Below are 13,961 nucleotides of genomic sequence, written 5' to 3'. Positions count from 1 at the left end.
TTGGCTCCAAGCCCAGTAGCTGGGGGAAGAAGTGGTGAAAGTGGAGCAGAGCCCAGTGGGAAAGAGCAGGCAGCCTGTGCCAGGTGCTGGCTGCTGGGGGCTGAAGCAGTCATGGTGTGCACTGAGGAGCAGGGCTCGCCTGCACCCTGGTTTAGAGGTTGGAGAGTGCAGAAAAGCTGAGGAAGCATTTGTCCTCTTTGGTTTTATTTGCCTCCCTGATGGCTTGCTGGTTCCTCGGCTTGCTGAGTGCTCTGAAGTATCTGGATTAAGAAGTGGTTCGGCTCTTCAGGCTGCACAAAAGAGTATTTTCTTGCTTGGTTGCTTTTCCCTCTTTACATCCGTACAGTATGCAATACTCTGCTTTTAAGAAATGCGAATGCCTGCTGCTTTCTAGTGCTTGGTTAACTGCAGAGAGCCAAAGCCACGCGGACAGACACGAGTTGCCCTCTGTCCCTGCTGTGTGCTCAGCCCCACTGTTCTAGTGCCAACCCTCTAAGAGCCATGGGGTGTCTTGAGTGTCACCTGGCACATCTGTGGGGCCCTCGCCTCATCCTGGGACACACCTGGGCTCCAGGCCTTTGATAGCTCCAGATCAATGCATGACAGAGAAGGCGGTTTATTGCAGATAGAGATAGCAGGAATGGTGTTTGAAGGGAAAGGTATCTGGGGGCAAACTGAATACAGTTGATCTAAAAATGATTAAATGACAATGAACTTTGTAACGGCTTAATTCAGCATGTGCTTTCTCTCCAGTGCTTGGAAGGAGACAGCTCCTATGCACTGTGGATGTCTGTGCCTTTCATCACTGCTGAGTGAATTTTGCAATTATGCTGACCCTGAAAAGCTATAGAACGTGACACCCGTTCCCATTATTTATCAGCATCTCTCATTTGTAGTTTTATGCCTCCCTTCCAGGGCATTTGTTTTAATTGGTTTCGGTTGATAGCTAACTTTGGTTATCTGCAATATTATTGCATTTTGGGATGGTGCTGGTTATGATGAATAATAGCAGACAAACCGATATTTCTCTTCAAGGGATACAAATCATGCTTGTCTTCCAAATGCACTGATAGTTTGGCAGGGAGAAAGAACGAAAAAGAATTGCCTTCCAAGTGCATGCAAGTTGACAGCCCAAAAGGTGATTTTCTTGACTCATATACTTCAGTTTGCTGGGTTTTACATATGGCAAGTCTCCAGAATAAATATTGTTTTTGGAAAACCTATTCAAATTCTGTCATAAGAGTTAAATTACTGAGTATCAGACCTCAAACGATATGCTTGATTTAAACTTCTCTCGAGTTTTAAAATGGTAAATTATATTAGCAGTAGCTTCATGGAAAAAGGCAGAGCACGAGTTTATTCTTGTTCAGGAATAGTCCTGGGTACAGCTGCTTCCAGTGAGGATGCAGGCAGCTAAACTATTAAATCTATTTAATGTTTTCTAAAAGGTCTGCATCGGTTCCTCTGGAAGACAGTGAAGGAATGCTGTCATCTGTGTCATATCACCGGGTTGCACTGCATAGTGTCAAACCCTGAAAACCTGCAAGGTCACAATTTGGGATCTGTTTAAAAGGGTAGGAAATGCCAAAAGCAATTTCAGAAAACAGGAGTTAAAATGTAAATATAGTCATTGAACTTTGCTGTGTCAGGCTGAGGCTGGTTAGAAGAGCCATTTTAATGCTGAAATCAGTGCCTCACTCTGTTTCAACTTTTATTTTGTGGTCTTCTTATTGAGGGTTAGATTAGACTGGAATCAGAAGGGCTGAGCCCGGTTGCAGGTTGCATCACTCTGAGTCACAAGCATCCAAGCAGCACCAAGCAAAGGGCTCAAGGTGGGGGGAGAGCTGTGCTGTGCTGTGTGTGTGTGGTGCTTCCAGCAGGCAGCATGCCCAAGCAGGGCCTTTGCTGTTGGGCTAACTCTGCCAACGAGTTCCCTTGAGCTGAGCTTGCCTGGATACTAGATTATGTGATTAACTCATTGAGAGTGTTAAGAGATGTTTTCTTGAAAACAGAAGGTCTGAAGTGGCATAGTGCTGATGCAATGTTTGATGCTGTTTGAACGGCTGTTATTAGTAAGCATTTTTGGTTTTGTTTTCTTACCAGTCCTGCTGCCCAGCTTATCTTGGAACCAGTCAGCCCCCTCCCTGTTTTCTTTCAAAGGTGCAATTATAGAAAGTGGGCTGAAATGACCTAGAGAGGGCGGTCCTACCAGCATTTCTTGAGCAACCAAAACTGTGAAACAAAGCTCTGTTGTATCATTTGCAAAAGGATTTTGATGGAGAGCTGAGAAAGCAATTCCATGTTGAAGTTGCAGCTCTTCTGGTACCAAGCACTTAAAACAGTGAATAAATACTGAGCTGATAACATTGTTAGTAATATTCCTCTCTCCTGTCCCAGAGGCTACTAAGAAATATACATATATATGAATATTCTGCTTTGCGCTGTGCAGTCCCATGTAGGGCACTGGGTGCAGATTTACACAGTGTAAGAAGGATGTAAAGGCATTAGAGAGCATTTAAAAGAGGGCAGTGAAGATGGGAAAGGGTCTGGAGGGCAAGGTGTATGAGGAACAGCTGAGGTCCCTTGGTTTGTTCAGCCCAGGGCAGAGGAGGCTGAGGTGGGGGCCTCGTGGTGGTTGCAGCTCCTGTCTTGTGGAGAGGAGGGTCAGCACTGAGCTCTGCTCTCTGGTGGCAGGGACAGGACCCCAGGGAACAGCATGGGGCTGTGTCAGGGGGGACTTGGCCTGGGCATCAGGGAAAGTTTCATCACGGACGGGGTGGTTGGGCACTGGGACAGATTCCCCAGGGCAGTCATCATGGCCCCAAGTGCCAGAGTTGAAGGAGTGTTTGGACAGCACTCTCAAACATAGGGTTTGATATTGAGTGATCCCGCGTTGAGCCTGGAACTGGACTCAATGGTCCTTATGGGTCCCTTCTATCTGAAATATACTACTTGTCTATACATTACTCTTTTAATTCTTCCTTAAGTCTGAGTGGCTTCCACTGTTTGTCTGCTAGTAGTAGTTGAATATTATGCTCACACAGAGACCTATGCATTCTTCCATGTACGTGATTTTGATTGCTATACTATTCTTCCAGCAGAAAAAAAGGCACAAAATGGAAGGTAACTGTGGCATTTGTTTCCCCAGCATTGTACACCTCAGCCTCTGATCTGAAGTTTCCATGTTTGAGCAATTCATTGTTGAAAGATTCTGTGCTAAGAAATGGATGTTTATTGTTAACTCCTTTGGGATTAAGAATTCTTTAAAGGATCATAAATTATAATAGTTGGAAGCAGCAGAATGAAGTTCAAGAAGACAACAGATTAACCAAATGGCAACTTAATTTTATACTGATCTACAGATAAATGAAAAAGATCCTGTACTGTGCCAGTGAACAGGCATACTGTTACACACGAATGAGTTTGACTCTAAACTGTGCCCCTTTTAGCATAAGGGATGTGACAAGATTATAAATGTGATTGCAGGCACCTGTAGTAGAGCTGTTTGGAACTGGTGGCTTACAGTTAACTGAATCAAAAACATGCAATCAGCCAGTTTCTTATTGAAGTACCTCCGTGCAAAATCAATGTTATCAGCATATCTCTTTGAAAGACAGTTGCTTTGGGAGTTGACTCTCTACTGATAATCTAATGTGTGAATTTTAATAAAATCCATTTGGTGCTGGAAACGCAGATTTTGAATATTGTGTACTTCTTTGTCATGTTTGCAGGACTTCTCACTAACGGCCAATCTAAAGGATTAGGACCGGGATCAGAGCAGCTGGAGAATGAAAAGGACGATGCATCGCAGGTGTCCTCAACAAGCAACGATATTAGTTCTTCAGATTTTGAAGAAGGGCCCTCAAGGAAAAGGTCAGTAGTACATCATGATTAAAGAAGTAGCCTCTCTGCTTTGTCCCTTTTGTGCTATAAGGTTGTGATTATGTTATCAGTAAGGAATGATTGCAAATACTGCCCTACTGTTAAAAGACTTTCTAGTGTAGGCTCCTTCTAGTAACAGTAGGAGTTTGTGCTTCATCTTCATCATTATTGCTGTTTTCTTTGCGGGTTTTGTTGTTGTTGTTTTATCTTGGAAAAGCAGTAGATGATTGCTGAATTATCTGGCTTGATACTCTCTCTCTGCCTCCCCTGTCCACCTTCATTGCGTCTTGGGGCCATATCAATAAGTACTTGTGTGTAATTCCATGGAAAATGTCATTGAATTAGTGTTACCCTTGTTATTTTTAATTTTCTGTGAATGAAACCACATTGTTTAAAAAAAAAAAAAAGCTTCTGAAAATTGAAACTGAAGTTATGCGGTGTTGTGGGTATTTGATTGCAAAGGACTGCTTTGACATAATGCTGTGGTAAACTGCTTCTTCTTTCCTAGAAGTCGGTTAAGAAGCCCTTGTTGAACTCCTACAAGTTCTTCCCCTGAATGTGCAAAATGTGGGTTAAAATTTTAGGAATCAAGCCAATCTCTTACAGAAAATATGCTGAAAATGCAAGCAGAGGCTTGGAGTTGTCTTCTCTATGAAGTGAGAACCAAAACAGGCTGCCTGAAAAATGCTGTTTAAAAGATAGAATTGGAAAATGCTTTCTCAAACTTTTTTCTTTTGCACTCTTGTCACCCTAGTCCCAGGCCAAAATGGACTGTAACAATGGACTGGAACAATGCTCTCCTGGATGCCCCCATGTCCCCATGCCTCCTACCCCTTTCCCCATGACTTATTGTTCTCCCCTCTGCAGCAACATACCCAAAATCTAGCTCTGAATATGCCTACTAGCTTGTCTGGCATACCCAAATAAAATCTCTGCTATTTTCCATACCGGTAGAAATTCTGTAAGACTTACTGCATCCTACTGCAGGTCAGGAAGAATATTTGTGTGTTTGTTTTTAGCTTTATGAGTTAAAACAGAAGCTTGAAAACAATTTCTTCTTAGAAATGTAGGTAGAATAACCCTGGGAGACAGTGATCATCATTTGTTGCTGTTGCCACTGATGCTAGCACGTTATCTTGAGGAAGTTTTGCTGTCCTCTGTGCTTGCTGTGTCCGCTCAGTTCAGTGCCCTCGTTTCTCAGCTGTGCTGACACAACCGCTTGCAGGGTTATACATTGAATAGCTTGAGGGAGCTTCTTAGGATTAGAACTAATACTGGGTGGGAGATGGATTTAGTCTTTTTTCCAGGGCTCTTTGTTTTTAACCTGTGTGAGTTAACGTCTCTTGCTCACAGGAGCAGATGCCGGTGTAATGTTACCTTGGTCATGGTCATCTCAGGATCTCACAAAGAGTTGTGTCAGAAATACTGGGCAGATGAAAGACACCCAAGAGAACAATGAGTGGGGACAGGATTTGAAATGGCCGCTGTTCTAAACTTGTCTGACAGAGAGAGGATATCTATGACTGATCAAGCTTTGAGAGATCATGTCCTCCTTGTCTTCCTTTTGTGCTTCCTCAAAATCAAACTTTTAATTGTTTGTTCATCCGTGTGTACAACTAACTGTGCTTTTGTGCTGAAACACAGCTTGAAGCGCTGGCTGTCATGTGTACTTCATGTAGTTTTTCCCCCTCCCCAGACCTGTGTTTCAGTTTCAGGCTGTGGTTTGACCTTGTAGTTCTTTAGCATAATGACAAGCTGGTACTGTGGTACTCTCCCCATCCATCCTGCCTGGCAATATGCAGGTTTCCAGGTTGGGCAGTTCAGTGACTAATCTGGCAGAATTTTTTGATGTGATTCCAGTGGGTTACTGGTGACAAGATTAGTTGTTGATAGGTAGGTGGTGACAAGCATCTGTGGGGAGGTAAATCTCTACCTGCCTGTCTGGTGAAGGGATGCCTCTTGGGTTTCCCACATAATCGCATAATGTAACATAAGAGCCCTCAGCCAAGCACAGCTCTGGGTTTGTCACATCTGTGGTTCAATCAATTTCAGCTCAGAATCAACTGAGCAGCCCCATACATCATGAAGAGAGAATCATGATGGGAGAAAATGGTTCTGGTGAAAATATGGTGATATGATGCTTGAGATTTTACTCAGAAACTTGCATAGAGAGTCTGATGGACCAGGCTTTTGAATGCCACACTGAAGTTTTAAATGCCTCAAACAAGATTTTATGTAGACTGTCAGTAATTAACACCTTTGTCTGGGAACTGGAGGCAGCTTTCTGTACAGCTGAGTTCACAGTCAATGGGGAAAGTCCCATTTCCAGTTGTTTTTTTTTTTTTTTTAATCAACTGTAGGGTTTTAGATTTCAACAGAACATGCTCTGCCTACCATTTTCTGAAGCTAAGGTTTCAGCTGTGATTGCTTGGTGGTGGTGGTAGAGAGGAACAGAAGTACACATGACTTTGTGTAAAGTCTCCAAATCTGTCGCATAAGTTCCTGCTTACAGAGTAGAGCCTGGGGGGGCTGGTAGCAACAGGACTCCAAAGTACTTAGGTTTGTTTGAGTTTCCACTCTGAGAATAGAAAAGATTGTCTTTGCTCTGAGCTGTGTGTTACTTTTGTCCAGGTCTGGATGGAAGGGGGAGGGGGTTGAGGAAATGTTGAGTAGGAAATACTGCTTTCAGTGCATGCATTATTGTAACCTTTGGCAAAAGCATTCAAGTATTGCATTAAAAATGCCACATGGAACCTGTTGTGTTATGAATTGCTATCTAGTTGCTGTGAGAGAGAGCAGGTGCTAGTTTTGGGAGAGATGAACAAAAGATAAATGGTCTTCACAGAGTAAAGACTATTTTAAAAAGCCATGACAAAGGTAGTTGACCTTGAAGGGGGACTTTAGTGTAACTTTTTGTTCTTTTTCAGTATCACTCTCCAACTTGATGCTCTGATTCTCAGTTGAGAAGTGCAATCGGTGACAGGCCAAAAGGGTTTGAGTCACTGTGCAGGATGTTCTTACATTTTTATGAGCCGCCTCTGAAGAATACATCCACTGAAGTATTAGTAACGTTGTGCAGGAACAGTTGTATAGTTTTTAGCAACAATTGCTCACCTTACCCAGGAATATATTTGTGCAGAGCAGGCTGTATGTGACAGTATGTTCATCATTGATGACAGGAGGCTGTTACTTGCTTCCTGTTACTGCTCACTCTCATGAGCTCTTCTCCAGCAGCACATGCAGGGAATTGCTGAATGCTTTTCTCTTTTACTTTGAAGTTCTGTTGATATGAAGCTCTGAGAAGTGAGAGGGGTTTGTCTGATTTGAGCAGCCACTAAGTTTTATGTTGTGTTTTCATACTCAATGTTAGCATATTTTCTCCAGTAGGGAAAAGGGTTTGTTTAGATAGAGGGAAGAAAAAATAGCGTTGAAGAAATTTCAACATGAAAATCTGGGAAGAAAATCTGAAAACATTCACCAGTCCCCACACTTCCACTCTTGTGTCAGTTTTTCCAGTAGGAAGCCTGTTGTTCTTCACTCCACAGCTGCTCCACGTTATTTCAGAGTCACTCTGTGATGGTGACCTTACCCTCACCTGCTGTGTCAGGTGAAGTTGACTTCTGTGGTTGACACCAGTGTGATGCTCTGAAAGCATGGGGGGTCCATGGACCAACTAGGGTATGGTTTCAGCTCTGTCCTTGCCTGTAATATCTCCACGCCGGCCGAGCTATTGACAGCATCCTGCATGCAGTGTTGAAGGTTAGTGCCTGGGAAGTGAAGTTAGAGTTTCCAAGCACGGGAAGGAAGGATTGAAGCTGTTTGCGTGGAACGTGCACAGCATTTCTCCCAGCTGTCCTCCAGCATTTCTCTGCATTACAGCTGTGCTTTGTGAGCAGCTGCTGGACTCTGCAGATTCTCACTATGTCCCCTGTTCCCAATGGCCCCTGGCACCCAGTTGCAAGAGCAGCAGAGCAGATGCCCAAGCTCCTTGTTCTGTTCTGCCATAGGGAAAGTTGTTGCCAGTGGGAGAAAGGCACAGCCACTTGGGAGCGGTAGCATTTTAAGCTGCCACAGCTGGATTGGGCAGAAATTGTTTATTAGGAACCCTCTGAGGTCTTTAATTAATACAGCTGCTTTCTGATAATGCTCTCAAGCAAGCATGGTTCTGTGTTATAGCAAGGCTAACATGTGGGATATGCTTTTAACCCTTGCTTCGTGCTGGCTTTCTGCTGCCTGTTGAATTTTGCTTTTCCTTTTATTAATTTTAGCTCCCCAAACTGGCTCACTGTGGGGTAGATGAATGGCAAGGCTTGCCAAGCCAAGGGGTGAGAGTATGCAGCCAAGGAGCTGGTGATTGCACAGCTTCAGGACCAGCTGTGCTTGCACTACACCTTTAACACAAGAAAAAGCCAGCAAGGGTAGGCCAGGTTCTGTGCATTAAGCAAGTGGTTTGTTGTAATCTTTTTCAACTTGGGCTGGAAAAGGCTTGTTTGCAGTGGAACTGTCAGAAGACTGAGAGGGCTTGGGTTTTCTTTTTTGTCAGATTGTTTTTATAGTTAATAATGAATAGTCTCTCTAGCACCAGACTTAGCACCTTCCATGCAAGACATAAAACAAGGTCAGTCATGTTCCCATATGTGTGTGTTTGTGAAGGATCGCTGCTGAGTATTCTGGGCAATGAGAGCAAACCATGTATTATGACTCAGGTGTGAAAGCAGGCCATTGCTTGTAATATCAAAGTGTTTTCCAGGACCTTTGGAGGGAGTTGTCTTTTCACTAATTGAAACACTGTATAATGTATTTACATTCAGCTGTTGTCTGCTACTATATAATGCAATCCCACTTATCAACCAGGTACTTCTTATAGTAGGCTATGCAAATCTGCAGTACTTGTTGGCTTATGAAGAAGGACTATATTAATCCACAGTAAAAGCAAAATGGCAGTAAGATTTATGTTTCATAATTCTGTTTTTTTACTCTCTCTGGAAATTCTTGTATGAGTGGAATATATTTTTAGCTTAGCACATTTATATTTAAATAACAAGCCTTATAAACAAAGCAATAATAGTCCACTGGAGTGGGTTTATGCAAGAATAGCAAAAAGATGGATCACCTTCTTTGTAATGCAAGTCAAGGAGATCATTCTAAGTAGTATGAGATGAAAAAAATCAGGTGATTAATGTTCGTTCAGTATTTTCATAAGAAACAAGCAGATGTTGTTGATGTGGATTCTTCTCCCTGACAACCAAAGATATAACAAGGTGCAAGAATTTGGGAACACTTTAACTTTGTGGGTAGACAGCTATGTAAACAACTTGTCCTAGTAGTGATTTAGTAATTGTGTGGGTATGATTTATAGCAGTAGAGCAGCATTAAGCAAACTTGCTTATCCTCACCTGCCACCCTCTCTTCAGGAGCCAGGGTTGCAGGGGGAGGACATTGTGATCCCGGGCTCCAGCTCCAACTCCCTGCCTCCCCCATTTTCTAAGGGAGTTTCCAGAGCCAGACCAAGCAGGTGCAGCTGGTTCTGTGGTTCTGTCTCTGACTAATGCTCTTTCATCTGCTTGGTAACTCATCATTGTTTGCTTTTATTCATTTGTCTGACCCCCTGAGCATGACAGGCCAGATGATGATTGCTTGAATACTGGGGAGAGGTTTCTCTCAACCAGTCTAAGAGCTAGCTGAACCTGTACTGAAATACACTTCTTACTAGCAAATTCGTATCAGTGTCGAAGAGGTTTTCAGATGTATGTCAGTAATGTACTTAACCCAGTGTTTTGGGGTAACATTGACTCCTTGTTGTGTATGCTGTCTTCTGTCATTTGTCCATGTGCACCTGTGTTGTTGTTTGCCCTTCTCTTACCTTGTTGCTGCAGTTCAGCTTCTGCTAGCCCACTGTCAGCCTGCTATCACTAGGGGCAGAGGAAACATCTCTCTGATTTGATCCTTTTCAGGATCTTCTTGATTTCATGCCTCTCTGAAAATCTTCATATCTTTTTGTTCCTCTCCTGTCCAGACAGTAAGGCATTTGTGGCCAGTCTAATTACATGACATTTCAAAAAGATAAGCTGATACTAGAATCATTTTGTATCGAGGACTATATTTGAGTGGTCCATGAGTGCTTTGTCTTCCCAAGGCTCCATGCTACATCAGAAGAAATGTTTCTTGTGATGGACATTTCTAGGGATTTTATAACCTCAGCAGAGATGGCCTGGTTGCTGTGCTTTGGCTTTCTTTGGCCCTGCAGCATGAATAGGGAAAAAAAATAGTCTTATTCTCTTCAAAAAGAAGAGATTGCTTAAAGAGAAAACATTCAGCACCTTCAAGTACGGATGAGTTATCAGAATTGAATGGAACAGATTCAGTTTCCTGGGTAAAATTAATACCAGAGCTTAGAAAGATGTCAACAGATAAAATAATTGTAGTGACGATAGATGGCCAAGAATGGAGAAGCTGAGACCTGTTTCTGAAATGAGCATGTAAAATGCAGTCATAGTTGTCAGGAAGTAATTTTGCTTAGAGAACGCTTACTAACAATTATAGTGGTCTTTGAAAGGATTAGGAAGCAAAAGGTATAGGAAGAGAAGTACAATCTGAAGATTGTCACTGTTTTATAACATGCTGTAATAGAGGGCTCCTAATCTTCTAATTCAGCCCAGCATTTGGAAAACAAAGCTGACTTGTTGGAAGCTCTTTTTAGTTTGCTTGTTCTTTTTCTCCTTTGTGGCAGACTGGACATGATTTAGTTAGTGGGTTTCATTCGTATCACTTCATTCTCCAAACAAGATCTCTGAAGATCTTGCTGCTAAGCATGCTAAGACCTAGTTTGCGTTTTCACTAAAACATCAGTGAACTGATGATTGAGGCCTCCAATTATGTGAAGATCTAGACGAGCGTTGCTCAGAGGAGATGCACTATGGGCAGTTTGTACACAATGTCAATTTCACTGTTATTCTAACCAAGTGTTTTGGATATGTATGTTGAGATAAAAGCTGACCTGGGCTGGACTACTTTTATTGTGTGTGCTCTGTGATCAAAATGCTCATTCGGATCCACACAGTGAGTGGTAAGAATATGTTCTTGACGTGTTCCTTGGAAATGAACATGGATGGCTGCTGATTCATCATAAATGACTGTAGTGTGTGTGCTCATATTGTTTTGTATCAGATCCAAACAGGTTTTGTCCAAAGTAAGGAATGGATCTATCTCAATGGGAGAAGTGTGGGCCAGTGTGAGCACTGGTCAGCAATCAAGCAGTCTTTATTAACAGTGAGTAGCTTAGGAGTGTAAGGGCTTTGTTGCTTAGGAGTGTTAGGGTTTTCTAGCTCTGAACTGAATTTCGAAAGCATCGTTCTTTTTTTCACTGCAGATGACTTCTCTTGAGTCTTCCCAGGTCTCTTGTGTCAATATAAAGGACTTGGGTATTTTATATATATCTACCGTACTTGTGCTGGAATAGCACTTTTCCTGTATTTTCCTCCGTCGGTGGCTGCATCCAGTAACACAGAATCTCCTAATGGAAGCTTGGTTTTGTTTATTTCCCTTCTTAACTTGAACACTTATTTTATTTTTACCATTTTAGTGGCATGCTTATTGTTAAATACTTTGTACAGTAATGGGCACATTATCATTGCGTTGTGATTTTATGCTTTCCTTCCTTGCTTTTCTCTCATATTGTTTGTTCTTGGCTCTGGTTAAATAAACTAAAGCTTAAGGAATCGTTGGCCATGTGGCAAATTGTTCTCAGCTTTTTCCCCTCACTTTTGTTGTAGTCCATTTCCATAGCTTGCTTCTTTCAGATTTCACACAAGTTCTCCCCAGAGTTTCTTCGTGGTAGTTACTATGGAGATGACCATCCACTCTTCTTCTCCTTTATCCTCCTGTTTTCCTTGAGCTCCTGCAGCTGTTGTTTGTCTTTTCAATGAAGTGAAGTTTGTACAGATCTCCTTTCTAATGTCTCCCCTTTTGCAACATCTCATTTGCTTCTAATGCTTTCACTTTTATGAAATCCTGTAGATATTTGTTTATATGAATAAAATATTGGGGTAGGAGTAAGGAGATCCCTAGTTAAAGGGGTCATTCCTGAAACTATTATCTGATTTGATCTGTTTTCACAGTTGAATAGTTGGTCATTGGAGTCATAAGTCTGTAAAATGAATTAACTGCTAATGTCTATGTGGGGATGTATGCTGAGTGTCTAGGATAGGCTCTAGAATTTATTTATTTTAAATGGCAGCTTTTAGCATTCAATATAAACATATTCTGGTGCAAGTTAAAATTTCCCTTATGAAGAAATGAAAACTGAGACAACACATCTTTAGCCTTTTAAGTCTGAGAGGCTTTTCTTTGCACTTCATCATAATTTCGATATACAGCTTTATATATTCCGGCTTTAACAGAGAAATGTGGATATGATAGTTTGGTAGATGACTTAAATAGATGCTTGTGATGTGTTCTGCAGCCAAGAAGCTTGGCCACAACTACCTGTCCAAGGGACCATTCCAGGGTTGGTGGAGCTGCACTGCTGTTCTGACAAAGGCTGGTTTCTTATCACAGCTGTATATTCAGAGGTTTTCCTTCTATCCTTATGGAGGCATTGGACTGGGGGACCATGAATCATAGTGTTGTGTTCTTCTACTTTGGTCCTCTGAGCACAGTCATCTGTGGCGTTCCACAGTCTGGAGCCTACTGAGAATTCCCTCTTTCTACAGCTGCATGAGTACCCTGCCTTGGGTTGCTGGCCAGATAATGAAAATCTCTTATCTCCTCTTGAGATCACTGGGATGAAATGATGGCCTAGTGGCCCACTAAGCAGCCAGGAAATATGTGACAAGGGCAGCGTGTGCTTCTTTGTGCTCCTTTGTGCTGGCTGTGGCACAGCTTGTCACCTGGCAAGAGTTTGGTCAGATCAGAAGCCTCCTTTGGTAACATAATCATCATTCCTGCCTCTCTTTACATGGTAAGGTAGGAGGAACAGACTCTGAAACCCTTTGCTTCTGTGTTTGTGCTGTTTTTCATGCCTTAGATTTTTCTTGGCCTTGTGACAATTTGTCCTGCAAGTTGTCAAGCAAAATGTGTGTTTAAAAATAAATTACTCTAAAATTTTAATCAACTCTTTTTTTTTTTTTTTTTTTTTTTTTTCTTTTTTTTCGTTTTTTTTTTTTTTTTTTATCTTTTTTTTTTTTTTTTTTTTTAGAAAGGAGTCTAATGTTTTTCTTTTACAGTCGTCTAGTTTGCTGTGAAAATGAGCAGCTGGGGCTTCCTTGATGACTTCTATTTTTAGTGTCGTCTTCTTTACACCTGCACATTGAAAATCATAAGTTTTCTAACTGTGATTGAAAAATCTTACAGAAACTTTGGCTCTTTGATCAGCAGCCTGAAATCAGGCTGGCCTACTTACTGTAGTATCTCAGCTTGGACTTTATATGCCTGTCTTAAGATAGAGAAATTGACCGCTATTGATTTTTCTTGAAATCTAATTCTTCCTACATGAACGGTTCATAAAAGAAAAACGAGGCAAATGAGATGTGGCAAAATTTCTGAGAACCTCACTTGTATGTCTCTAGCTTTATGAAGTCCTCTCATTACCTGAAAATTAGATTGTAAGGATTAAGCCGTAGGTAGACAAATGTTACCGTGCAACTGAGGTTTGTTTTTTATTCCAGTTTTATTTCATTCCTGTTATCTACAAATCCTGTTGTCAAGTTTACTCTTGATACCGTGCCACATGAAAAACCAGGTTAAGAGTATTTAATTGCTTCCAGTTTCCAGATGGACTGCAAAATAAACTTAAAAGGTAAATTGGATGAAAAATGGAAAAACAGAGGAGATAGCACTTGAGTAAAAGCCACGCTATTCTTATCAGGGGAATTGACTGGAATAATTCAGAAAAAGAGCACGTGAACTGAAAGGCTGGTTTTGCCATTATGCCTAAAGTCACAGGACCCAGCTACTAAAAGAATTCAAATGTTTACTGCCCTTTGTGCAGTAAATTCACAATATTTCCTATTAGCTTAGGTGAGTCGTAGGGAAGATGTATGTTCAAAATCTTACCATACAGCAGTCTCTTGCTTGTCTCT

At 41.7% G+C, this 13,961-nt stretch overlaps 1 protein-coding gene across 1 annotated transcript in view; it reads left to right on the top strand.

The window, feature by feature from the left end:
- The window catches only part of JARID2 (jumonji and AT-rich interaction domain containing 2), a 197,456-nt gene that overhangs the window by 103,981 nt on the left and 79,514 nt on the right, over positions 1-13,961 (top strand). The window contains exon 3 of the mRNA XM_015854678.1: positions 3,732-3,873. The gene's annotated coding sequence lies outside the window, so the exon portion shown is untranslated. The remainder of the gene's footprint in view (positions 1-3,731; positions 3,874-13,961) is intronic.

The sequence above is a fragment of the Coturnix japonica genome, chromosome 2 (assembly GCF_001577835.2).
Source record: "Coturnix japonica isolate 7356 chromosome 2, Coturnix japonica 2.1, whole genome shotgun sequence".
Classification (NCBI taxonomy): domain Eukaryota; kingdom Metazoa; phylum Chordata; class Aves; order Galliformes; family Phasianidae; genus Coturnix; species Coturnix japonica.
Note: the sequence above shows the minus strand (reverse complement) of the source record. Positions and strands in the feature narration are given on the sequence as shown.